At 38.4% G+C, this 27,634-nt stretch overlaps 1 protein-coding gene across 5 annotated transcripts in view; it reads left to right on the top strand.

The window, feature by feature from the left end:
- The first annotated feature begins 3,544 nt into the window (after window positions 1-3,544).
- The window catches only part of GHR (growth hormone receptor), a 146,887-nt gene continuing 122,797 nt past the window's right edge, over window positions 3,545-27,634 (top strand). For 2 of the 5 annotated variants that reach the window (XM_056513105.1, XM_056513109.1), the window contains exon 1: window positions 3,545-3,662. The gene's annotated coding sequence lies outside the window, so the exon portion shown is untranslated. Of the gene's footprint in view, window positions 3,663-11,986; window positions 12,122-17,398; window positions 17,509-27,634 lie in introns of those variants that run through there. The other 3 variants (XM_056513108.1, XM_056513106.1, XM_056513107.1) reach the window with 3 other exon arrangements.

Below are 27,634 nucleotides of genomic sequence, written 5' to 3'. Positions count from 1 at the left end.
TTATTTTTTTTTCCCTGAAAGAGTGATATGATTACTTTTTTCATCCTCCAAGTGTTTTAGTAGTTACTAATGTGAAGTATGACACAGGTCAGCTCATCACCCATCCTCCGGTGGAGATCCAATGCCCTCCTGCTGATCACTGACATGGAGCGCGACACATTCTCTTCATCTTCTCTTCCTGTCCTTTCTGAAGAGTCTGTATCCACCATTCCAACTCCAATCACAGGAGCAGTTCCATCACATCTCCATGAAGCTGATAAAATGATAGCCCGGGTAGACGTCTCTCACTCTTGTTTATTCCCCATGCTGAGTGCGTTCCTGTAGAAGCTGCCCTGGATGAAGCCAGCTTACTGTCGAGTATCTGGAATTACTTTGTGCTGTACTCCTGCTGACCTGTGACCCTTCTCCAGGCTCTGGGCTTCTCTTGTTGATCCTATCAAAATAGAAAGTGGTAGGAGTGGAATGGTTTGAGTGTCCCCTCCCCTTGCAGCTACAGCTTAAACCCTCTTCATCAATTTACCAAGCTTGTGACTGGAAATCCTCTTCCCCTTCTCGAAAAGATGGACCCCCACTAGCCCTGGAACAGAAATGAGGGCAAGCTACTTAAAGGTTATCCATGCAAATATGCATGGTTTAAATCATTAGCCCTTTTGCAAAATCTTGATGACCCTACCACGACTTTTCTCAGAGTTTGTCCATTTTGATTTTTTGGGGTTTAAACCCTACAGGAAGAACTTCCCTCTCCCCTTGTGTATTTCTGCAGTGCTGGCTGTGCTGAGATCCCAGTTTCAGATACAGGTACTCCAGGTTCTGGTTATATATTAAAAAAATAATCAGACAGCTGTGTTTGTATAAATGAAGATATGCTTTCCCTAGCACAAGCTGTGTATACTTGCCATATATCAACTATTGGATGAGTGACTCTTTAAGAAGAAAAACATCCATATGTTATAGAAAAGAACAGGGGTTTAAAATACATATTAAAAAAACATCCATTCATTTTCAGCTTTCAACTGGTCAATTGTATAGATCAAAACAAGCAAAAAGTGAAGTACCCTGAAAACATTAGCTATGAGCTTGAATGTTTCTTATTTATTACCTGCAGGTCAAAATGGATTGTCACATTAACATGGAAATAGAGAAACCCTAAAACCAAGCTTCCTGCAATTTGGCATGTATTGGGAAAAAATCAAAGAGGACATTTGTTTTATTGTTGAGATGACTGTGTAGGAGATGCAGATGCAGACCATCAATAATGTTGGTATTATTTTTAACTGAAATACTGCAGGACCGTTATAGACATATAGTAAAAAGATAAGGACTTCAGCCTGTAACTAAAATACAAAAGGTACTGAATAGAGGCTGGTAGCTTTCCTTCAATTTATGGTATAATTGCAGTTGTTTTCAAGCAAGCTATAACATGAAAAGGAGTAAAAATTCAATGTCAGTAATATAATTTGGTGTCATATATCAGTGTTTCTTAGCAACAGCCTAGTAACATTCAGTGGAGGCCATGCTCAAATGAAGTAATATTGCATCAGTGGAGAATGTTTTCAATGAATGTTTATGCTTCAGGTTTTTCTCTGAAAAACTGTGGATGTTACAAGAACCTTGCTGCTCTAGGTTGAAAAAACATAAATCACTGGTTGTTTTCTTCTGTTTTTAAAAATCTGCATATAACTCAGCTACGACAGTGTTCATTAAACCAAAACCAAAACCTGCTTCTAAATACTTCTCTTCCCTTTTCTTCTCTTTCATGAAAAAGAAGATTGTCTGTCCTGTCAGGAAGGCTGTCTTTCAGCTCCTGAGATCTTTCTTGAGTAGCAGTCTTGGGATGGACCCATAGTATTGAATATGTATATGTGCAAAGCAACACTTAAGGAAGAAAAAAGTGGACTTTTTTCCCCCCATGTTCAAAATACATCATCTAAGATATGCCCAAACCCCTTCTCTCTTAAATTTCAGCCATTTTGGAAACCAGGTACATTTTTAGAATTTCAGCAACTAGAGGGGAAAGAATTCAATCAAATAATAAAACCAGAAAAAGAAAAGGAACAGGGAATATTATAGATTGTAACTAATATTTCGATATCCTATTTTGACATTTTTATAATCTTTTGACTCTAGTCACAGAATCACAGAATCAGTGGGTTGGAAGAAACCTTCAGGATCAACAAGTCCAACCCATGCTCTAACACCTCAACTGGACCATGGCACCGAGTGCCACATCCAGTCTTCTTTTAACACATCCATGGATGGTGACTTCACCATCTCCCTGGGCAGACAATTCCAATACTTTATTATTCTTTCTGTGAAAAAGTTTTTCCTAATATCCTTTGTTTTCATTGGTGCAGCTTGAGACTGTGTCCTCTGTCAGCTGCTGCCTGGTGAAAGAGATCAACCCCCACCTGACTACAGCTACCTTTCAGGGAGTTGTGGAGAGTGATAAGGTCACCCCTGAGTCTCCTTTTCTCCAGGCTAAACACCCCCAGCTCCCTCAGTCATTGCTCACAGGGTTTGTGTTCCAAGCCCCTCACCAGCCTTGTTGTCTCCTCTGGACACGCTCAAGTGGCTCAACGTCCTTCCTAATCTGAGGGGACAGAGCTGGACACAGCAGTCAAGGTGTGGCCTCACCAGTGCTGAGTACAGGGCAAGAATGACCTCCCTGCTCCTGCTGGTCACACTGTTCCTGATACAGGCCATTTGTCATTACCCAAAAGACAAAAAAACAAGTGTAATTGACACTGTATTGACAACAACTTGGATCAGGATCAAATTCTTCCTCTGCCACTCAAAGATGTGGCTTCATAGAAGTTTGCGTTACCTGCACCTCTGGTCCCTACATAGTTAGAACTTGAGAAAACACCTTCTGGAAATTTTATAAGTTTATAAAATTATTGTACTTTGCATTTGTGGAAGATTAATTCAGCTTTTCTTCTTCCTTTCTGATCCAAGCATTAGGGAGATACACAGTCTTAGTGCTTTCAAATATCAATTTTTTTGTGATGGAGGAGCACAGGTATAAAATGATTGGACTTCGATCAAAGAATGAGCCTTCCGTTGTCAGAAAAGTGCTTAATATAAGTGTATACCATTTACTTCAAAATTACTTTTCCAATCAGTTAACCAGCATTTAAGGTCTATCAGAAGAGTTTAGCTTCTGAAAAAGACACATTTTGTTTCAAAGCAAAAAAGCAGACAGACAGCACCTCTGCTTGTGAGAGATAAAATCCTGATGTCATTCAGAGAGTATTCAAGCACTGATTGCAAAGATGATGAGATTCATAAATCCTGCGAGAGAAATAGTTTATTTTTCTAAGTCCTCATAACAAAATGGAAGCAAGCAAAGAAGGGCCTCTTGGATGAAATAATTGCTTCGTGTCATACTGTGTAAGCAATCCGCCCTCCAAGGCCATGCAGGGGACATGTTGACATAGGCGGATGCAGATAGGGCATATCTCTCCCCCTCCTGCTCTGGCCAAGCAGGTGCAAACCAGCTTAGGCCAGGAACCCTTGAACTCATGCAAACACACCACAGGCCCATACTTTACCCCTTTGGACAGTTTTATTTTGGGCCCAGCAGGGCAGCGTTGCTGTGCAGGCCCCGAAGGCAGCCGGACGAGGGACGCGCCGCCGGCCTGGCACGGCGCTGCACAGCACAGGTAGGAGCACGGGGAATTCTGCAGGGCCCCAGGCGACCAAACCTCCCCCTAATCCAGATGCTCATGGCTGGAGGCTGCAGGAGGATGTGCCAGAAGAGCTCTTGTCTGTGAGACAGGAGGGGCTCGGCTCCTGCAGCGCATTCAGCTGGAGGCCGCGTCCGGCCGGAGCTGCGGGCTGGGCCGAGGGCAGCACCCAGGCTGGACCAGCCCCACCTGACTCTGCTCAAGGCTCCTTTTCCCTTCTCACCTGCACTGAGCAAGGCGAGAAGAGAAAATGTGCTTGGGGGAGGAGCTTTTAACAAATTTACAACACGCTAAGGATCTCTGCAGATCAAAATATACTTCCAGTTTTTGGAGCAAAACAGGAAGCTGAGAAAACAGGCCCTTAAACTCCATTTTTCTCATGACAATTCTGTGACATGCCTTGAATTAGAAATTTAATTTTTACAATTTATTTTTTCACTGAAAGTTTTCTTTTGGGAAATAATTTCAGCTTTATGTTTCTGAAAACAGTTTATTGTAGGATCAGCAGCAAAAAACAAAAATATAAACGTGATGTGTGGCATAACTTTGAGAAGAAAACCAAATTAAAAGTATACTGTTTGAAATAACATTTTTCAGCTGGGTAGACACCACAGCAATCTCTTAGTTATCTCAGAATTGCACTCTAGTTTTCACAGAGACAACAATGGTTAAATAGATGATGCGATGATGTTGCATTTGAGGAAATAAATTTAGCAGTTTACCTGCTAATCACATAATCATAAAATTCTTTTCTCGAAATCAGTTTCTGGAGATCCTGTCAGTGTTAGTTTCCAGACTTAACTAATCTTGAGCTAATGCAGTAACTCACTGGGCTAAGGTTCATCCATGGTCGGCTTCACGGATGTGGATTTACCTTGCCATAAGGTACATCCTGTTCTTCCAGGAATGGTCTCTGTATAAACACGAGATATGCTCGGGAGTGCTATGATTTTCTTGGCTCTGTGCAAAACCCCTGATTCCTCTGCTGCCTATCCAGACAGTTTTAAACCTTGGTAGAGTATTTAGAGTCCATCTGAAGTATATAGAAGATGTAGTTTCCCTGCACACTGAAAGCACGAGTACCTGGACTTCACTAAGGTCTTGTAGTGTGTCTGTTCAATCTAATATTTCAAGTGTGTCTTTCAAGACTTTTCAGACCTAAAGTTTCCCTTCTTGACAATAGATTTTTATGACACTTAGATTTTGACTTTTTTAATCTATGTTTCTTCCCATGTAAGAGAGAAATTTTTGAGATGTAGAATGGGAGAACAGAGATTTTATTTGGGTAGAATTATAAAAGATTTTCTGATTTCTTACAAACTAAAAGAAAACACAAACATTTAATTTTGAATCAACACTAAATGTTTCAAAATCTGTATCCACAAACTTATTAATTTTGTTTTGTCTCCTCTGCACTAAGCCCTTTTTATAAAATATTCAAGGGCAGTTGTCTTCTTTTTAAGAAATGAGAATCAGCTTATAAACATATGTAATTTCAAATTAAAAAGAAAGCTCAGTTTTATAAATTTATAAAATTATATATTTGATTTGAAGGAATTTAAAAATTTCTTTTTCTAATCAAAATTCTTTCTAGAAAAAACTCCTTTTAATTAATATTTCAAACCTATGTTTGATTAATTTACAGTTAAAACATTAAAATTATTTATCTATAGTTACAAACAGCTGATGCTCTCTGCAGAAATTGTAACTGGTTTTGGTGGCATGTTTAAGTCACTTTACCACAGTATTCTTAATTTTTACAAGAGTCAAAAAGTGTGAAATATTTGGGATTCCTCATTCCTGAAGAGCTACGTTCCACCAGAGCTCTAATTGTACCTCTACTTATGTTTCTCTCATTATATTATCAAATATTTTTGTAAGACATTTGTCTCAAAAATGAAAGTGAACTTCTTGGGAGATTTTATGCATTAGAGAAGTGTACTCAAAAATATGGAGGAACACTGTTATGGTTTAGTAATCATAAAATCCTTTGAAAACTCCATAAGCTCTGCTCCAGTTATTTCTGATTTCAGTGGTGTATCTTGACCTTATTTACACTCTTGTCCACGGTGAGGCTAAACTGGTGAGAACAAATCTGTGTAGCTTCTGTAAACCCAGCACTGCATTAGTACGTCTCCTAATGGAATTCCTGAAAACCTTGCATTTCCCCAGGCTCTAGGCACATGGCCTGAAAATTTTGTCACAAATCTTAGCAAATGGAATATGTTTTGAGCATGCCAGGATCTGAGTGACTCAGCTATAAATCCATACATCACCACATAGCTTTCCTTAGCTGAGGTTTGGAAAGGACGCTGAGAATTTGCCTAGAGCTTACTAACTACTTGAACAACAAGGCAGTTGTATCAGACTATGATATTCAGGTTACTCTGTGAATCAATAATGAGGTAATTGGTGGCTAGAATGAGAGCTCAAACTCCTATGATAATTGGTTATTGCCTCATAACAGAAATAGTAAGTTAATTTTTCCAAAGCAAAATAATTTGCATCTAAATTGTAAATCCTAGTTTATGTTAACTACAAGCCTACAGAATGCAAGACTATTAGATATACACTTGTAGTGTTCAGTAAGCTTATATCGAATTTGTCACTAAGTGGTGACATTATTTTATCTCATAACTAAAACAGCTAATGCCTTGGCATCTTCATTTCTTCACTGACAGCCAAAAGAGTGCCTGTGAACTGGAGGAATCTGCAGGCATGAATGCCTTAGGCATGCCTGCTTAGGCAGGAACCTATGCCCTAGGCTTTATTCTGATTTATTGCTAGCATTTGTTTCTAGTAAGTACTACCACAGTGCTAAGCACAGTTTGACTTTTAAATTTTCTCTACTGAGAAATTTCCAGCCAGGGGGGAAGCAATACCTTTTGCTTACTCTCACTGGCAGCTCAGCTCTCCTGCTGCTCCTGTGAAAAGTCAGGCCCTTACATGTATTGCACAGCATTGACCATGGCACATGTGGCAGGAGAATGAAACACACATATCTCCAAAATAGTCACCAAATCACCATACCACACCTTACAAAAAATTCTGTCTTTAAACATTGTACACAAATCATCTTGGCTTATAAATACTTGCATGTGAAAAAAAAAAAAAAATTGCTGATGTCTGTAGCACTTCTTACACCAAATATTTACTGCACAAAGCCATGCTATGCCCAGTGTAGGTTATGCAGACAAGACAGTGATAGCAGCCCTAATCTCTGTGGCTTGTTTTATTGCTTGTGATCATTTAATACAAGTCCTAGACAAGAAGACTTTTCTGCAATATTCTCAAAATGATAGAAAGGAAGATGACAAGGTGTGCATTCTAATTTATGCATAAAATCCTAGTAATACCTTTGATCAGCAGTACACAAAATCTTTAGTCCTGCTGTCAGCCTGAAAAGTTCCTTTCTCAAACACTGTGTAAAAATATTAATTTGTCAAAATTAGATTATTTTGCCATGTAGCAGGTGTAACATCAAATGTGTAACTTACAAATGTGAGTTAAATAACAGACTACAGCAATCATCTCTATTGCCTACAAGAACCCTTTAGGATTCCTCTTTTAATTGGTGCTGCAGTCATTCCACTGCCTTGAGAATTGTTATGACAATAGTTATGGCTGCAGTTGAATAGAGAGCAATAGCGGAGAAATACTCATGCCTTAGTCAGCCTTGCACTTCTTTTATTACATTAATACAAGTACCACTCAAGCATTTGCAAACTCTGGCAAGGAAGAATGTACTCATATGTAAAAAATCCCAGTCATCTGAAGGGTGCAGTTTGGTGCCACTTATATGTCAGTATGTTGACTCTGAAGTTGTCTCAAAATTATTTCTGGAAAAGAAATACAAGTCCTTTCTATTTCACATGCTAGGGGAAAAAAAAGACCAATTAATATATTTTATCATACAACATGATCAGTAATGTTACTTTAATAATTACAACAGCAGTATAATTGGCATACATAGACTAACTTTTCTTCCAAACCTTTGAAAACTGGGAAGAAGTTTTAAATTTTTTTTTAAATTGAAGCTGAAGTACTTTAAAAAAAAAAAAATTAGCTATCTTAAAATTCCCTTTTCTGGTTTCACCAGGGACTGATATTTTGCCTGGTTATGGGCACATTGTTACTGAATATTCATATACAAGTTCATCTGGACATTAAAAGACCAGAATTTGGCTTCATCATAAGGATTGCAAAGTTTGGGTAGTATTTGAGGTTTAGGTATAAAAGGGCAGTACTGGTTCATACTATGAAACTGACATATATAGAGACATACATGTTTGTTTGAATAGACTTTATTTTGAAAGGCTTGTGAGTTGAATCTTCCATGAGTTGTAGTAGAGATTTATGCAGATTGTTTCAGAGAGGAGGTTAGAGAGCAAGGAAAGGCCTGGACATGCAGTCTCTGAGTCCTGGCAAGGCTAAGACTATTCTAGGTCAAATAGCTGTAAATAGGCTTGCACATGCTGTGAATGTGTGTATGGGGAACATTTTCCAAAGAAACTTTCAAAGGTAAATCAACTCCCCTTTTATGATATTCACCTAGTTTGTTCAGAACAAAAAGCTACTTTGTCCCCCATCTCAGTGGAGCAGTACAGTCAGGTAGAAAAGATGAACTGATCTTAGTACATCAACTTTACATCTGAGTGGACTAGGGACAGTCTGGTAGGCTTGGACTATGTATTCTTTGCTCTCTGTAATGTTATTACTTTTCTCTACCTGGTTGCATCCAATTCTGTGCAATTTTTGGATCTCAGAGCACAAGTCCTTTTGTCACAAATCCTTTTAGCTATTATCCCTAATAGTTCTCTGGATGCTATTTCTGTCTTTAAATTAATTCCCTTTGATTCCTTCAAATAATCATTGGTGTAAGCGGAACAGTAAAGTTAATAAAACATAAATGTCTCCAGTGCTGTGAAGTGTATATTCCAGTTGGAAAGTGATTTTTAAGGAAAGAACAACATACAAAATAATGTTTTATATTGAGTTATAACTATAAATTACATCAATGCGTTTCTATAAAGGCTAAAATAACATAAAATGTTCAATATTTTAATATTGTATATTACGTACATTAGACAATGTTTATTAATCACATGGTAATATAATTAACAATTAATTGAAATCGTTATATGATATAAAGGTACATTAATTAGGTAATTAGTGTTAACTGTGCAACATTTTAGATGAGATTATATGTAAGGGTGTTGCTCTTTTGTCTGTATAATACTGCTTACTTACTCTGAATGGTAAAAGTTAAGAAACAGCAAAAATGCCAACCTTTATGTCATCCAGTGTATTATAGTGATACAGAATGTGGTTTGGCAAAACACAAACACTGTTATTCAGCTGAAAAAATCACTTAGATGCTCAGAGGAAGCCGTTTGGACCTCTTCGTTAGTCCCTCAGAGAAGGTACTTCTTGTTGTAAATGCAAAGTGCTGAATAGAAAACATAATGTCATAATATTTGTTTTGGTTCGTCTCAGTCATTGCGTGACTTTATCTTGCTTATTGTATGTAATCTGACCCTTATGTCAACACTTAAAAGAGTTCTTCATTTTTATGCTTGTTACCATAGGATCAGAGCAGCCATCTCAGCTCCCAGAGATGGTATTTCCTAAACTCCATAAATATTTGTCCCAGGATTTACAGAAGCAGCCTGTAAACTAAGTGTTTAATTACCTGTGTTCTTCCCTGGAGATGCCTGGAGCTTGTCTGATGGCCACCAGTCCCTCATGGCATCTGCTGGCTTCAGCTGCACTGACTTGTCAGCATCTACAAAATGCAGACTGTGGCTGTCTTGGGCTGGGGACCCAGAAAACAGGCAGCATATCATTAGTGGTCCAGTGTGGTTGTTTACCTAGTATAAAATGAAAATCCACAAACGTGCAGTTTGGAATCCATGTGCACCACAGTCTGTACTAATCCGCACTTTACTAAGTTTATAGCTATCTGTTTAAATTCCTATTGGTAACCTCATCCCTTGAAATAATGCGTGCAGTTCCTTCCTTTATATATACACAAGCTTCATGGGAAAATAGTGCAATTCCTTCCAAGGGACAGGGTGTGCCAGCTAAGTTACTTATGTGCCCTCCAAATGTCAGTATGTCAGTCTTCTCATGTACAACACCAAATGACACTAAAAAAACTTAAGGGAGCTGTGATTAATATCTATTTACTTATTATACAAGCAGCTATACAATACTTATTATACAACAAACCTACTTTATTTAAGTTCTTTTTCTGCATTAAACTAATGTCAGGAATCAAAATATTTTAATTTTCTTGGAGGAATCATGGTTGCATCAAGGTTGTGTTACTTTTCACTTCCATAAAAAAACCCACTCGTTTATAAAAGATTATAAATGCTTAAGCAGAAAGAAAATGTTTTTTTCACAGAACAGGTCTGTCAGAACTTTGTTTCATACCCTCTTTTATTTGAAGATTCATTAAATAATCATTTTAAATTTTCAGCTTTGACAATGGTAGTATTTTAAGATTTTCTTTCCTGATTTTTGCTTTTGTTTTTACAAAAGTAATTTTTTTAAATTAATACTCTGTCTAGCCTCACAGTTTGTTTTTTGCCTATTTTCCCAAAAGCTTCTAGAATTTCTGTTGTATTTCTTACAACAGCCAAATATTAGTTAACTGGATTGAAGATTATTGAAGATTATTGTGAGTTATGGAAAGACTGTTAAGTTTTGGCACAAGAACAGTTCCACTGTTTATCACACCAGTTTACCTCTGGGACTAGTGTTGCCACTGTTCTGCAGCAAAACACAAGAAAAAGCCCACTCTGGGAGATGCAAGCTGGCTTCCAGCAAGCCCATCCAGGTCAGGTGCCTCCTGATCTCACTTTGCAGACCAGGGCTGCTGGGGAGTACAAACACACCCCACCCCACAGATGTCTGAGTCCAAAAGCTTGTTGGGTTCAATGCAAACCCCTGTGAGCACCTGGACAGTGTGAGTCCAGCAACAAGCCAGGAGCTAGGACAGCAGTGCTGATCCCAAGGGACACAACTGACCCCTGAAGAAAACAATATCTACTACATTTTTCCCTCTGAAGATGCAGTTTATGCTCCTATTTATTGTACCAGAGTCTCAGCACTTTCTGGCTTCCAGGAGGAAAATTGCATTGAATGCAGTCCCAGGACACGTGCTAGGTTTTGCATTTCCACTGTGCTTGCTATACTAGAGGCAAAAAGTCCCTCCAAAGCACCAAGGATAGCACAGACATGCATGATAGCTGCTCTGTGCAAGGCAGATGAGGTAAAAAGTTGTTGCTAAACTAGAGCTAACGAAGAGTATTTGTTGCCTGGTGGAGACACTGGTGGTGCTTTGAACCACATTCTCTCTGAGCTATACAACCCTCATGAAGTGCACACCTGCAGACCTTTCTCTTTGATCTCTAGAAGTTGTGGCCAGATATTCTGAATTTATTAATCTAATTTGCATGCTAAGGATTAACATTCGAAGGTGACTAGATTCCTCCACAGGCTGCTATAGCAAATTTAGACTCCTGAATTTAGGTGTTGGGTATCAAGCAATCAAAGTAATTGAAAGTAGATGGTATATATGTGTTTAGCAGAATGGGATTCTAACCACACAATTTCCTGATATTCTATTACCCATAAAATCACATTAGAAATAATTATCAGAAATTTACTAGAAAAAGTATGCAGTGTTGAAAGGAAATTTCAGCTCACTGTTCTCCTTACTATGTTTTGCAGTTCAAAGTAAATTGAAATAGAAATACATTATAGCTCTCTATATATATCAAAGTATACACCAATGGATATACCAGTGTGGGCAGGGACTTTTCTGAAAGAAGAGTTCTATCTTGGCACCTGTTAAGAAAGAGGGGAAGCAGACAGCTGAACCAGACATCATTTACATGCAAGATGTGCAATAATTTAGAACACTTCTATTAGCGAAAAAAAAGGAAGCTGAAGCAATTGTAGGACTGCAAGTCATGTCTGGAAACTTTCAAAAATGAAATCTTTCACAAATATTCCCATAGACAAATGCTGTTCTGACAATGGCTGCAGCCAGAACTGGTAAGGTGAAAGATCTTGAGACAAGTAAAAATCATGGCTTATACTGTCCATTTTTGAAGGGTAAATTTATATTTCTTGTACTAATGAAGCACTGAAGTAGTCTTCTGGAAGACCCAGAAGAGCTCACAGGCTGAAGACCAACAGCAGCTGGGAAAGTTCTCTGGCAATGATGACAGATGTGGGTAGGAAGGCAGCAGGAGTGGAGGTAGAGTTGAAGAGTAGTAGCACAAATAACAAAAACTGCCTTTTACCCGGCAATACATGCCCTGGAGATTCACATGAGGCAGAGATTGACTATTTCAGATACTTCTTAGCTTGGATAAGGATGTTAATCTACATTTGGACTGCTGCCATGGACATGTGAGAAGGTTAGCAATATTGACATAATTTATTTTGTAGATTAGTTTTTTATCTCTGATTGTTTTATTGTTTTATTGTGTTTCTTTATCCTCTTATTAAAGTTATGTTTCTTCAAATCACTTTGACTGGTACAGGTACTCCTTTCTCTTTTGTGCCTTATTTCTCAGCTTTCTGAGAGAGAATCTTAAAGCACAGTTTCTTAAGCTTTCAGAAGGAACTGATAGAGCTTGTATTGGCTTCTTGTAAGTGTTAATGAGCACAGCCAGTTTATGATTCATACTGCTAGCCATAAGCTTCCAATTCATCTTTATCTTCCATGACAAGACCTGGAATTGAGTTCAACACCTTTCATGCTTGCTGAATTATTTCTTTACCTTTCAGAAACTCTTACTGCACAGATATCCACTTCTCAGAGATCTGTGCAGTTGCAGCATGTAGTGTCAGTCTGAGCTGGTTTTGTCATTGTAGTACTTTCCCCTGCATTTGTAACTGCTTTCCTGGCTGTGTGGTTTTGTGGCTGCATCCAAACCCTCTAAAATCAGTATAAAGGTTTTATGATTTGTGGGATTTGGATCTTATCTTTCAAGTTGGAAACCAGTTAGTCAAATATACATGAAAATCACAGAGATGTTTTGAAGCATCTGCATAATGCCTACTAAATTAAGATGAATTAATCTGTCAGGAAGACAGATTTCTTTCTAATTAAAGGGTTAAGTAATCCTTATGCAATACTCCATCACGTCTTTTTACAGCGATGCTTTTTATCGCACCTCTACAAGTTTCCCTGGCTCACTTAATCACCATTTACATACATTGAACCTCTGCTATGAATGTGGTTAAAGGAAAACACGCTGCATTTGAATATTTAACCAAACAGAAATAGTATTATATGGAGGAAATGTAGTTCTGGAAAAAACACACAATATGGGAGCATTAATATTGTTGGTCAAGATTGGAACGGATTAAAATTAATAGCAAACATAGTGAGCATATTTAACTTGACTCTGAGAGGGCACCTGATGATCCCAAAGGACAGCATCAGAAACAACTGTTCATCTCTTCATTTCAGATTAAGTCCCTGCTATTAACATCATTGTTATAAAGTGTAGTTACCCATCTTCCTTTAACAGTATAGACAGAGGCTATGAAAATTCCCCAGGAAAAAACCTGCTTTAGCTCAGGTTCAGGTAAAGGATTATTTGATTACAGCATATTAATCTTTTGGAAATTAATAGATTTGTCTGTACATGCTCTTGTAGCATCTGACTTCCACTGAAGTATCCTCAGAAGCATCACTAAAAGGGGAGATAAGTCATTGAATGTGGACATTTGTTAGTGCATTTCAAATCTCACATGTATGATTTTTCATTGCTTTCTTTTGTGCTGACTTCTAGGTTCTGAAACAGAGAGACTTAGATTTGTATGTGAAACTAAAAAAGCAGGCTCACTGCTTGCTACCCCTAAGGGAAGGGAAGCTTCTGTTCTTGCAGTGCTGTTTTTCTTGTGGGAAAGAAGGCTTATTGTAAAACTGAACCTAGGAATACCAAGAACCAAAACCCCAAAAAGATGGATATAGAGATTGCAGGGAATGATGAGGCTGCATGAATGTGGGAGAGTTTGAGCTAATGGGAAACATGAAAAAACAAACAAACAAACAAACAAACAAACAAACCAGCAAAAAGCCCAGCAGAAGTCTAGATGTTATGGTGTTCAAAGGGGAAGAAATGTGGATGGATAAGAGCACCAAGAAAAGAAATGAACACTGACAACTGATAATTAAGTTGAAGGCTAGCCAGAGTATGTATACTCTGAATAAGAAACAGGAGGCAAATATGTGGACAGATTGAGACTAGGATGGCATCACTGAAAAGAACAGGAGAGGAATAAAGGTTTTCTCTTACCATGTCTTTTACTGCCAAGGAATAAAAACAAGAGGGATTTTTTATTTGTTTGTTTTTCTTTCACTAGCAAGACAGCAAGGCTGATATTCCTACCATCCTTCCTCTAAAAAAAAAAAAACACATAAAACTGGAGCTCTTGAAATTTCTATGAAGAATCATTTTCATAAAGAATCTCTCTAGCAAATGGTTGCAAGCCAATTTCTTAACATACTCTTTTTACACAGGATTCGAAGGTCACTCATCAGAAAGTTATAAGATTATTACTATATTAATCGAGTAGTTGATTTCTGCAAATTAATTTCACTGACTTGCAAAACTAGGCACTCAAAACTATAAAAACTTCAATGGACAGGTTCAGCCTAATTTTTTTTTCCCTGCAGCTGACATATGTATTACATCTGAGCTTTATCTGGAAAGAACTAACTTCTCTGCAGTGTGTTTTGGAGTTGGGGATGGTTTTGTTTGTTTGTTTGTTTGTCTGTTTGTAATTATTTTTTTCTGTCAAAGGCTGTTTGGATTCATGTCTTAAAATCAGTGAAACATTCTCTGTATTATTTTGACCAATTTTAAAGACATCTCATGTACATGCCATCCAACAAAATCCCTAAACAGCAGCCCACATTCAACAGCCAGTCAAGTGCTTTTTTTCTCACACGTCCTTCCAGCTGAGAACTTACAGTTTTATGTACTGAATTTATTACATTAAAGATATTTGTATATTGTGCTCTGAACTTTGTTGTTCACCTGAGAAGCCATATCTAACATGTAAAGGAGAAGTGTTACTGTGCTGCTGTATTTTTGATGAACAGCATTTACAATAGAAAAAGCCTAGAACCTCTGATGACTCTCCAAAAAACCCCAGTTTGCCCAGTCTTGATCTATCAGCAACAGATCAGTTTTTCTGTCTCTTTTTAGTCAGGAAAAATTGCTGTGGTACAGCCATGAAACTGATGCTATTTCTACCTTGCAAATTACTACAGTTCTAGATTTCAACAGTGCTCAAAACAGCACCATGACGTTGGTGCTCCTGTGCAAGCTCTCATGCTGGAGCCCAGAAGTGTCTGCCTTGCTTCTGCTCTTAAAAAATCTACCTCTAAATTGGACAAAGTGGCTAAGTGGTTTAATCTTGAAAATTATTGCTGTAGTAAAAATTGGTTTATGGCCTAGTTTCAGATTATAGTGTGGCTCAATTTGAATGCAAATATTAGAAATGTTCATTGATCAGTTTTCAAGGTGTGCTAGAGGTTGCCTGTGACTTAAACCTACAGTACTCAGCTGCTTCTTTAGGGTCATCTTGCCTTTGCCAATCTCGTCTGCATGTTTATTTATGCATTTCCAGTTAGCCATTGACTTTTAGTGACAGTGCAGTGGGAGTAGCTGAATCTCACTGCCAAATGCATCTTCTTCACCTGGAGCCCAACCAATTGTAAGAGGAAACAACCCCACAAAATCACAATTACTGTTTTTGGTCATTTCTCAAATGATGGACCAACTATCTTTCTAACTTCTTTTTGGAATCATCTGTGCCTTCTTGGTCTTTTACCAACAAATGCAAGGGAAATTAAATGTTTCTTCTGAGCACAGAACATATCAGCTGTCTCTTGAAACCCCGTACAAGAAGGTGGAAATATTAACCAACACCTTCAGTAATATTTTGGACTGCAAAACACTCATGCCTAATTCCCTGAATCATAAACTACTTCCTCTGCAGCTTTCATAAGAAATTCAGGATGGGATCTAATTCATATGTAGATGGTCTAGCTCCTGCAGTTATTAAGGATCTCTCTGCAAACAGGAATGATAGACAAATGTGTGCAGGGATGAAACTTAAAATCTCACCCTCTGGAGACCTCACTTCCCATCTACAAGCAGGGAGAAGGGACTTCACTGCATCGGAAATGTAATCCTCATGGGGATAAGTGAACTGAAGAATGTCAGGCATTTGCACTTTGACACTACAGCTGTGTCAGTGCCGGACACAGACCACGTTACGGAGGCTTTGCAACAAAAATGTCAGAAAACTTACTGTGTTGGGGTAACTGTGTGATAGGGAATACAGTTTGTCTGGGCCCATGCTTCTGAAATTTCCTTAGGCATTAGTGAGGGCTGAGGAGCCGTGAGCTGTGAGCAAAGTAATTACTTTCCTCAGATAGTGAAGAACTGAGAGCCTATTTGTGTGTAGAGATGAGCATAGCTCTGAAAGCCAGATGAAATCAAGCAGAACCCAAAAAATGGAAAATGAATTGTAGTACCAACTGGTCACAGGCAGTAGTGAAGGTTTCAATAAGCTGAGAAAGCAAGAATTACTGTGGTGCAAACAGCTCCTCAATACAAAGACAAGGACATTTTGTGTAGAGGCCTCTCTGAGGAATCTGGAGAGAAGGTAGTCTTTGAAGATTTCCTAAGAAATAAGTGCTCAAAGTTCACGGGCTGACTTAATCAAAGCAACTCACCCATTAAGACCTTCTTCACATCCCAAGTCCTTGGTATTTCAAGGCATATATCCTTTCTGCACACAGAAAAGAAGGCATTTTTTCCTATGATTTTGTTAGTGATGAGGGATTTTATAACAAAGCTACCATCAGAAAGTAATTTATGCCTCACCTTTATGCTAGTGTTGGGGTTTTTTTGATGGGTTCTGTGATTTGTTTGGTTTGGTTGTCTTCCAGCTGAGGATAGGATGTGTCTTATGGACTACCATGTTCATTTCCATTACCCATTCTGCTTCACTTCCTGAACCTTGACCAGTACAGTCAGGGAGGATGAAAATCTCTCTTGCACTGGCAGACAAATGGCATTCTGCATAGAGCATCCTACAGTGAAATCTTCTGTTCTCCTAGATCTCAGATGTTAGTGTCCAGAGCAAAATTCTATTACTGGTGGTGTGGGGCATGAGTATGATAGCACCCATTTCCCAATGCTTGGGAAAGGAGGAAGGGTGAACTGAATCACTCAGCCTAGAAGAGTCACATCCAAAGATTACATCTGTCAAGGTTAAGCAGCCAACAAAAATACATGCACCTTCTGAAGCCTTTTCCTTTTCCAGGGGAAATCACTTTATTTACCATTCTCTCACAGTTAGTGGCAGAGATGCTACAGGATCACTAAGTGGAATAGCTTCTGGTAGAGAAAAAGAGGGTTCAACAAGTGACTAGCTGGAGGGACAAGGCTTTTATTTAGTTGCCCTTGAGGTGCCTTGGTCACAAGACAGAGTCTGGCACGGATGCACTCATACTAGTCCCAGACTCTGTCCAGACTACAATCATGGGTCATGCCACAAACCCTGGTGACCTGGGAGCTCTGCTGGTATTTATCATCTTAGCAAACAGTACACTTGCCAGCCCAATGAATTAAGTAGCTCTGGGGTGGAGTTGCAACATAGTAGGCTCATTAACTTATTGTGAAATAAGCAGAATATTATGGAATAGCACAGAAGATCAGCAGAGGATACAGAGGACCAACATCCCCTTTGTCCCTGCAGGCAGGATTACCAGGTAAAGGCATACTTTTAGTAGGTCTTGCTGCTTCCAACACTTATTATTATCTTCTCTAATTGACTTGTTTAACTAGTTTTTCTTGAGTCCTACCTTTAGGGCCAATTTTTGATGCTTATGAAACAGTGAGGAGAAGAATAGGTATTGTGATGGTCACAGCACCAATTTGTTTCTGCTTTTCCAAGGTGCATTTCACATCCAATAAAAATTTCATAGATTCTGCCTTTCAAAGAGAAGAGGGGAGCCTCATCCATCTCAAGGATGATGGTTTGATTTTAAAAAGGAATGAAACCCCAACTGTAATAGATGGAAGTCAGCTGTTCTGCTGCCTATAAACGGCCAGGACACTGATAAATAAATAGCTAGAGTGTACAAATAATGAAAACATTACTCTTAATAGCTCAAGGCATTACAAAATGTGTTGTTAGGCTACATCATGGAAACTTGGAGGAAATGCTTTTTTAAATTATAAGGAAATATAAGAGGCAATTTTGGGATTGGGAGAAGAATGGCTCAATATTCTAAAAGAGAGTTTAGAATAAAAAGCAGTGAGAGACATACCAGGAAAGGAAGTTTCCATATCTAACATCCTGAGGAACTTCCATTATATCTCCAGAGAAGGCAAGAGGTAGTAACCATGGACTAAGCTGGTAGCAACCATGGACTAAGGTGGTAGCCTTCTGAGGCAGAAAGAACAAAAGGTTGAGATAGAGAAGAAAAGGAGAGCTTAAATATTAAAAATAGTAAGAAATATAATGATGATATCAAATTTGTACTTTGGAGTATAGTGATAAAACACCTACAGGATGAAGTGGCAAATGTCTGAATGCTGCAGAGTCTAGGAATATGAAGAAAAGTGATCTCTCTCCTACTACTGAGGGGCAAACTGATTATTTTCTCCATTTTGAGACAATAGGAGATATCCAGGTCATTATAGCAGGAGAAAGGACTAAGATCCAGTGTATCTACTCTACTGCTATCAGTAAAAAGCAAGTCATTCTCATCTGTTGTAATGAAGTGTAATTAGGTAAAAAATTAGCAAGTGAGTGTGCTTCAGGCTTATCCTGTCAGCACTGGATTTTGTTTTCGAGCTGTTTTGCTGTTTATTTGGCTTTACAAGCTTTGAAAGAGGCCATTTCAGTCTGTGACCCAGGACACTACAGATATTTATCATTCCTATTTTAACAAAACCACAAGGTCTAGGAATAAAATGGCAAAAGAAAATAAGCAGCAAAACTGTAACTAATAGCATTCATCAGCTCATTCTGCTATTAATGAAAGAACAGTTTAACATCAATGTTGCTTTTTTATCCAGTTTAATGACAAATTTTCTCACTGGACTCAAATTTTACTTTTGTAACAATCATCATGGTAATAATCATGGTCTTCATTTTGCTGTGAAAAAAAGTGTGATGATTACCACTCAGTGGGGACAGATGGGGATTAGATTGCTATATAAAATATGGTGAATATTTGTAAATCTAGTTCTTTTGTTTGAAAAATTCATTACCAAATTGACTTGAAGACTTGATAGATATTATGCAAATGAGAACATCACAAAAGTTTTTTTGTTTTCCCACTAGTCCCACAGCCCTGTGATTTCAGAGCTCACCACAGCTCTCAGCCCTGCTTTAATTATTAGACACCAAGCAGTGTTAGAGTTGGTTCTCTCAGACCAGACCCTGTAGGCTGTGGAAAGGAATCTCAAATGATAGCAAGCAAGGACCCATCTAATTATTTATCTCATTAAGTGAATGTCTCAGTGCTCAGTGTAATACACCTCTGTGCAGTGGCTGCTCTGCCTGGATTCAGGTACTGCATTTGTTCTGCTGTGGATAGCAAAGCTTTCCTGAGTAGTGAAGGGCCTGGTCCTGTGGTGTGGCCCTTATTTGAACTTGGCAGATAAGGAACGACCAATATTTCAAACTGCAGAGTTCAGAACAGCAACCATCTTCTAGCATTAAGGATTTACAGATTTTATTTTAATGATGTAAAAGAACAAGTCAATTCAGAATAGGCTTAAGATTCTGTTTGTAACAAATATCTTCCGTCTTCTTTCCTCTAACATACTTATTCAGATGGATCTTTCAATCAGGTATATACAAAAAACTTTCAAGTCAATAAATAAATCCTAAGAGTGGGGAAAGGAAGATAGGCAAAACACAGGATCAGTTACAAGATAGCATGGTCTTTCTCTAGAAAATTGAAATTTGCAGCTCAGTTACAAAGATGTGCTGGGATCTTAAGGAGCCTCAGCCTCTGAAGACATTAACCTCAACTGAAGCAGAGCTGAAAGCAGGGAAGAAAATAGGTGGGATCTGAAAAGACTAGCAAAGATTTTCAAAGAATATTAATATATAAAAATATTAATGTTTTTCTTCCACATAGAAGAGACTCCAGAAAGCAGCACCTGAAAGGAGCAATTGAGACAATGAGCATTGCTGCTCCAGTAATTTTTATTCCAGCTCTGTATTCCTGAATTGTGATCTCCAACAGCTGTGTCTGGATGGGAGAGGGAAGGTTGTGGCTGAAGATCACTAGCAGGGAGGAAAAGTCCCAGGAATTTACACAAAGCACTGTTTAAAAGCTGAGTGCATTGACTCAAAGAGAGTTTTTGGTTGGGTTACACAGACAGAAAACTGGCAGATATTTGGATAGAGTATGACAAAAACCCCTTTGTTTTCACACTATTAGGTTTTAAGTCATCAAAATTAATTAGAGACAGCTCAAGTAGGCAGATGACCATGTCTACATCTGTACTACTAAGTGAAACAGAAGCAGTCACTGATGGGCAATGCCCACACTTACATAGCTTTTGGCCAGGGCTTCCTCTGGGCCCCCATCCAGCACTTGTATAGTATAATTATTATTCCTGTAGCTAAAATTGTGTGAAGGCTCAGGTTTCAGTCTGCCAGACCAATGTTTTCATAGTGCGAAACTGCACGAATGTGCTGCATACCCCTGACATGTACCATGTTGCATACCCAGGGATTCAGACACTGCTGGGATGGTGCTGGGACAGTCCGAGAGCAAGAAGCCAGCTCCAGGCTTTAGCCATCTCTGTGCTTTCTACTGGAAGCAGTTCCCAGATAGGGCTATCCCCCAGCATTATTCAGGATTTGCTAACTCAGGTCAAAACTATGCCAAAGATGGGGGTGATAAGGGCCCAGCGAGAAATCTCATTGCCGGGTCCTGTTCTATTTTTTTGTTACATTGAAATTACTTTCACTAAAGAGACAAGATGGGATTTGGACCAGAGGAGTACGTGGGATGCCTGGATGCAGCTTTGTCACCAATGTTTAGGGAATCAAGGTACACAGGTACATGTACTCCTCCTGGCACTGCCTGTCCTACTCAGGGTGGCAAGGCTTCTCATCTTCCCCTGTAGCAGTGGCCTCTCTTCCAAGAGCAATCACCAGCTCCACCAGCACCACAGTGATGGTGGCTAACCCCCCAGAAGGGACCACGGGCAGAAAGATGGATCAGACAAGGACTTTGTACAGAGATAAGGAAGTATTAATTACACAGAAAACACAATTTACAGAACAGCGTGTTTCACCCACTAAAACATGTGATTTGTACCCTGTAGTTTCTGAGAAACCTCAGCAGAACCCAAGGTGGGGCTGGATTGCTGGGAGCTTCCCAGAAACCAAGCACTTTGCTCACACTAGGTTCAGCAAGAGGATCATGCCAAGACTGATGTGGATTTGAGATTTTGTGACTCCAGAGCAACCAGATCTAATATACAGCAGCCAAGTACCTGTATTTCACTGCTCCAACCAAAGTCACAGGCTTAGGACTTCGGGTAGCAGAACTAAGGTGACAACTGATCTTCAAGTGGGCAGCTCTAGTATAACATTCTTAGAAGTTCAGTTCACAGGAAATTTCGAAATGTTCAGGTTTTGGTGCAAATCAAAACAAAGCAAACAAAAAAGGAGCAAAAAAATATTTGCATTGAAGTAGAAATTCTCCTTGTAGGGCAAGTCAGCAGCAATATTATTAGGAAAATGAAGTACAAAGCACCAGGTGAAACTCCACTCCTATTGGAATGGACTGTTCATCATTGTATCAGTCTCCCACCTGAGACACAACTAAAGCAGCTTGCTAAAATCAAAGTCAAAGCAGAGAGGCAATAATGTAACTATCAATATACCTAGAGAAAAATTGGGAAGGGAGTGAGTAATTTCAGGCAAAGGAACATTTTGAGACATGAAGAAAAGTATTTTTGCTGGTCATGAATGTATTTAAGCATACAATGCAACAAATACTGATAACCACAAGAAAAGCTGAGTTTTGGTGCTCTTATCTCAAGATGCATTGCTTAAAATGTGCTCTGAGAGAGTTTGAGATGTTTAGATAATACAAGAACTGGAAATTGTGGAGTCCTGTATAAAAATTGCAGGGCATATGTTGAAGAACATCATCTTCCCTCTCTGCCCATGTGAGAAGTTTGGAGTCAGTGGTGTGCACCTGTATCTCATGATTCCTGCTTGTCTGGATGTATGTAGGCTCTTTAGGTAACACCATGTGTTGGAGATGCCTCTGTTCCACTTTTTAGCAGGTATTCAAAACTTCCCACACTGTTATGGTTTTCCTGTCTCTAAACTTCATTAAAATCATCAGGTGTGAGGAAAAAATAAATGAGGAAGTCCCAACATATGAGTAGATATACCATCATGACAGTATTTTTTGAAACCACTGAAATATGTACATACCAAAGAATGTAATCTTATTATTGCAATCCTTGCCTGCCTGACCCAGCCCATCCTTCCCAGCTGTTTCTCCACTGCAGATAAATGGATAGCTCTTGATGGTTCCAGTCCTGTAGGCAGTTATGAGCTGCCACTTCCTCTGCAGGGTGGGATAAACAGTGTCTGTGCTGCACAAGTAACAGAAGCTATACTTATGAGATGTGTCTCCAGAATTACAAAATTCCTTCACATTTCCCTGTCCTTGGGCAAGCTTATGACTTGTTTCATATACTAAATTAAATTTCTAAGATGCAACACTAATACTCCAGTGCCTCTCTTACAGAGAAGCTTTGACCAGGCATGGATTGATGAGAGTGAGGCCAAAGGCAAACAGACCTTCAACCCTGAGTCCACAGCCCTGGCTGCTCGCCTCCTCATGATGTCAGACCAATGTCTGCACCAGGAGTTATAGCCGAAAACTGCTAATTCAAAATTATAAAAGTGGAAGATTGAATTTATGAAAATGGGAAACAGCAATTTTGTGACAATTTCTCACTAGAGCACAACTTCTGTGGTTAAAGTCATTGGTGCTACTGTTAAATAGCAAGTAGAACAACCCTCAACACAACAGGGACCTCCTCTTGGCTGTGTCAACTATTTTATGGGATTATTTCTGCACAGGCTATTTCTAGCTGCGGCCTGTGTCAGAGGTTTGGGCTGGCTGGATATCCAAGTATCTGTTTACAAGCATCAGGACGGATGGAATGTTATCAAGTACAGTCAAAGGCAACTGGAAAGGACACATCTGTTGGTGCTACACTTCAGGGCTACAGTTGGAATTAAAAATAAAATGACACAACAATGTTAGGTAACTATTACTGCAATTGTTTGAAGCCATTTAAACATTGCAGTTGCAAATAACTTCAAGGCTGCTATCTAAACTTCACTGGACTCAATTAAAAAATGAAAAATAAAAGCACAATATAACTTAGAATTTTGATAAAAGACCTCTTTTTCCTCCTTGTCTGTTTGGTCTTTCTGATAGTCAGTAACATAAGAATCCTGTAAAAAGTGTTCAAAGAAAAAGAACAGGGGAAAAGCTACATGCTTAGATTTAATTTTGTATACCATGTGTTCACTCTTGTAGGACTGCTTGCATGTGAACCTTTCAGATACATAAATCCATTTTGAACAAATTTAATTTTAAAAAATTGTGTGCATTGGAGAGGAGTATGACAAATTGAAATCATGAGGAGATACAAGAAATCAACAAAAGGAGTAAGAATACCTAAAATATGACCAGAAAAAAGACCTTATTGGTAAATAGAGTTATGAACAAGATAACTACATAGCAGGGAAATCTAACATTAAAGGACATAGCCCTGCATTTGTGCTGAACTCCAGACAAAGGAGAAAGTTGGACTCATCCAAAGCCTGTGGATGATGGTGAAAGAAGAGGAGGACTCAGCTGCTGCTGTCAGTAAACCAAACAAGTGAACAGAGAATATATAGTGGAAGTCTTTATTAGGAGCAAATGACCAATCATTTAACACCCAATGCACACAAGCAGAGAGTCACAAGAGAGTTTAACTATCTGAAGAATGGGTAGGAAAGGAAACATCAGGACACAGATCAATTAACAAGATCTATACTGAAAAGCATTGGTTGCCACTTCTATTTCTGTGTTTAAAACAGTGAGAGGACAAGCTCTTCTGGATGTGCTTCGGTACCAGTGAAAAGTACCAGTGAAAATTAGCTGTTTGAGAAAAGAATGATGAAAGGTGACTCGGAGACAGTGACTGGAATTAGAGTTTATATTCTCAGGGAAGAAACTAGAGAAAAAGGAGACAGTCATGGACTTGAAGCAGGCAACTTTCCCCAATTCAAGTCAATAAAAAGGTCAAAGGAAAAAGTAATTAAGTTGTAGCAAAAACCATAAACTATTCCTATTAGAAGGGAAAAGTATTGAGAGAGAGATTAATTTAGGTAAACAAGGAACTTTTACTTGATCTCAAACTCACAAAGTTCCATCTGAAAAGTGGAAATCAAATTCTAAAACATATAAAATAAAAGTGTGTGGATGATCCAGTCAGAAGGCTAAGGCATAAACCAAACACAGAGCTAGAAAACACTTCAAAATGAAATAAGCATTAAAAATAACAAGGAGAAGAGAAAATTATGATTGCTTTTCCTCCCTATTTATGAGACTGGAGGCAAGGAAATGACACAACTGATGATCCCAAAAAGACTGGAATATTTTTTTGCATGTGACAAAAAAAAAGCTGGACATCCATGAAAAAATGTTAAGTACTCAATGTAAAAGAAGGAGGAAATAGGTCAGGAGAGCAGTATGGAATGTTGTCAAGTCAGTCAGACTAGACAGACTTTGGCCTGGGATATTTTAAGCGAATTCTTCAGATTAGCAATTACTTGAGAATCAGTCAAAAATGGCTAAAAGATATGGGAAAGGACAAAAAAATAACAGCTGCCTTATATAATAAGAGGAGAGAAAGCAGAGGAAGAGGAGACTGGAAATAGTAAACTAATCAGTCTAAATTCAATTCACAGAAAACAAAACAACAAAAAAAAAACCAAACCAAAAACAAATCCAAAGCATATCTAGAATTAAATAAACTCTTTTCAAATACTTTAAATGAAAAGTAATAGCATGAAAGCTAATTGGGTAATGAATAGAATTTTAAAACCTTTTGTTTAGTTTTATTTTGATACTGTCATATCACAAAATTACAGGACCTTTCTTTGTTCTGACTTTTATTCAATCCTTTTTTAACAATCTGGATGACAGCTTTAATAAGTTTGCAGATGAGACAAAGTTGAAAAAAAGTGAAAACATGAATGCATTGGAACACACAATTCAAATTCAGAATTATCTTGAGAAATCGCAGTGGTGGAATGAAAAATGGATGAAATTCTACATGATGTAATGCTCTTAGGTGGAAATAATCAAATTTAATGCTCTGATTTATAAATAGCAGTATAGTCTTCAAGCCCTTCTCTTCTGAGCATTATTAGAACATAATGTAGAGAACTTGGTCCCTTTGGAGCATTATACTTTGGAAGAGACATGGGGCAACTGGAGAGAGCCCCAGACAGTGCATGTTATTAGAAGCAAAGAGAATGTGATCCATGATGAAAGATTTTAAAAATAGAGACCCTTTGGCCTAGGACAAAGAAAAAATTCTAGAGTACATGGCAACTGTTTTCAAACACAGAAGAGAATAATCTGATCACCATTTTCAGTGTGGATCAAGAATTCTTTAAATTTTAGTGAAGGAAATAAGAGGCATTATGGAAAGCATTCTAATAATAAGCTTGTGAATATATGACACAGGTATCTTTAGTAGGTAAGGGAATCTTTTCCACTGAGATATTTAGAAAGCTAGCCAAGAAAATACCAGGAATTAGGAAAAAGAAGTAAATCCTGATTTGGGATACATGAATTAACTACACCATGAGTAGCTAGCTTCAGTTGTATTTGGCCTTCAGCTGTGTTTGGCTTCTCAGTAATTCAAGTGTGGTAACTATGTCAAAATAATGACATGTCAAGCATGTCAAGCCCATGATGAGCAGGTGGACTGCTCTGGTGTAGAAACTACTGCTTTGAGTTTGAGACTCAACAGTTTGAGTCTCCACTGACAAAAAGAAATAGTCATCAGATCCTAGATTAGATTGAAGTCACCTATTTCCTGGAACCCAGTTTTATATTTGGCTTGCCCCAGATCCCATGATGGAACTTGGGAGTAGTGTGAGAACACTGCTTTTCACAGGACCCTGTTCTTTGGCTTCCCCAAGATATATGGTATGCATCATATGGCTTTCATCCGAGGTAAAATATTGTTATGCAACTCCATTAACCAGAAAAGCTGGAGACTCCCAAAACTGGATGACTCTTGAGGCCATTTCTGTGTCAGCTGACTTGAGTCTCCGCTGCCATGAGTACAGTATGAACACTAAGAATCATCAAAGCACAAGATGAAGAGTTTGAAATAATAATTACGTGCAGTAATTTCACCCAGGCAGGGTGTTGAGGGCTAGAGGATCATAGATTGTGTGGATGGACAACCAAAACACTTTCTGTGAATGAAACAGAAAGTCCACGGGAGGACCTCATGGAGGAGAAGAACTTGTGTTACAGTGAAAGGGTCCAGAGATCTGTATTTTGGCTGTAAGGTGCTCATGGCTCCATTAAGGTTACTGACAGGAGAATTATCAGTGTAATCACATCTGCAAAAAAGGCTCTATAATAGGGAAACCAGGGAACTACAGATTTGTAGGTCTGATTTTTACACCTGTTTAGGTGGAAGATACAGAGTAGAACTGAGAAACATGTGAACAGTCTTTCTGAGGAGTCAAAGTTCCATCATCTTAGGAACTTCCAAGCACATAAAAATATTCTTTGAGAGAAACTGCTCTGTCAGTATTTGAATGACAAAATAATGCAAATCAGGATTTTCCTCTACCAATATTACAATTTTCTCAAAATGGTGAATTGTTGTCAAAACCCAATTTCTGCAGAAAATGTTGTCCTGAACAGAAGTAAACCCATTACGTAGAGATGGCAACAGCATGTAGTTAATCACTCTGTCCATCTCTAATCCCTTATTGCCACAAATACTTAAGATCTGTCAATTGGAGACCTTAACCTGAATCATGAATTAAAGGATGCTGCTTTTCCTGGAACCAGCAGACTTTTGAAAACAACAAACAAAGTTACTATCTGGCTTTGTTCACATCCTTTGACTAGAAATTTCTTTCTTTTGAAAGAAATTTAAGAATCATCCTTTATACACTGTAACTTTGACCAAATTGTTGTCTGTCATCTTTTTGCATGCTAGCGCTACTGTTTTAACATAAAGTGAATTTAAGTACACAAATAATCAAGCATGGTGTCTATTCCAGCTTCTGTGTTCTCCTTTTCACCTTAATAAGAAAGACAAAAGAACTTGAGGTGGAGAGCAGGAACATGTAGCAAAAGTTGCAGAAAAATGCTCATGAAACATGGGTAGACAACAAATGCTCTGAGCAATAAAATGTAAAACACTTGGAGAACAGAACTGGTTAGGTATCTAACATGTCAGAATTTAGGAATTCAAACACAGGAAAGCAATGAAGAAACCTTGTTTGAGTATCTAAACCTTTGGGACACTTAGACAAAAGCACTTTAGGTAGAAGTTTTACCGGAGCCCTAAACTTGCTCATTGTCAGAAGAAAATGGAGGACAACGTGGACTAATAGGTGCAGGAAGTGGTCTCAGGCTCTGGATTCCAGATTTGCAATATGTGCCTAGTCACATTCTTCAACACTTGATAGACTAAGGATGGGATTCAGTTAAGATCCAGAGACAAGCAACACAACATTCATAAAATAATACACACACACACATACATACATACATATATACACTTATACATACT

Source organism: Oenanthe melanoleuca, chromosome Z (assembly GCF_029582105.1).
Source record: "Oenanthe melanoleuca isolate GR-GAL-2019-014 chromosome Z, OMel1.0, whole genome shotgun sequence".
Classification (NCBI taxonomy): domain Eukaryota; kingdom Metazoa; phylum Chordata; class Aves; order Passeriformes; family Muscicapidae; genus Oenanthe; species Oenanthe melanoleuca.
Note: the sequence above shows the minus strand (reverse complement) of the source record. Positions and strands in the feature narration are given on the sequence as shown.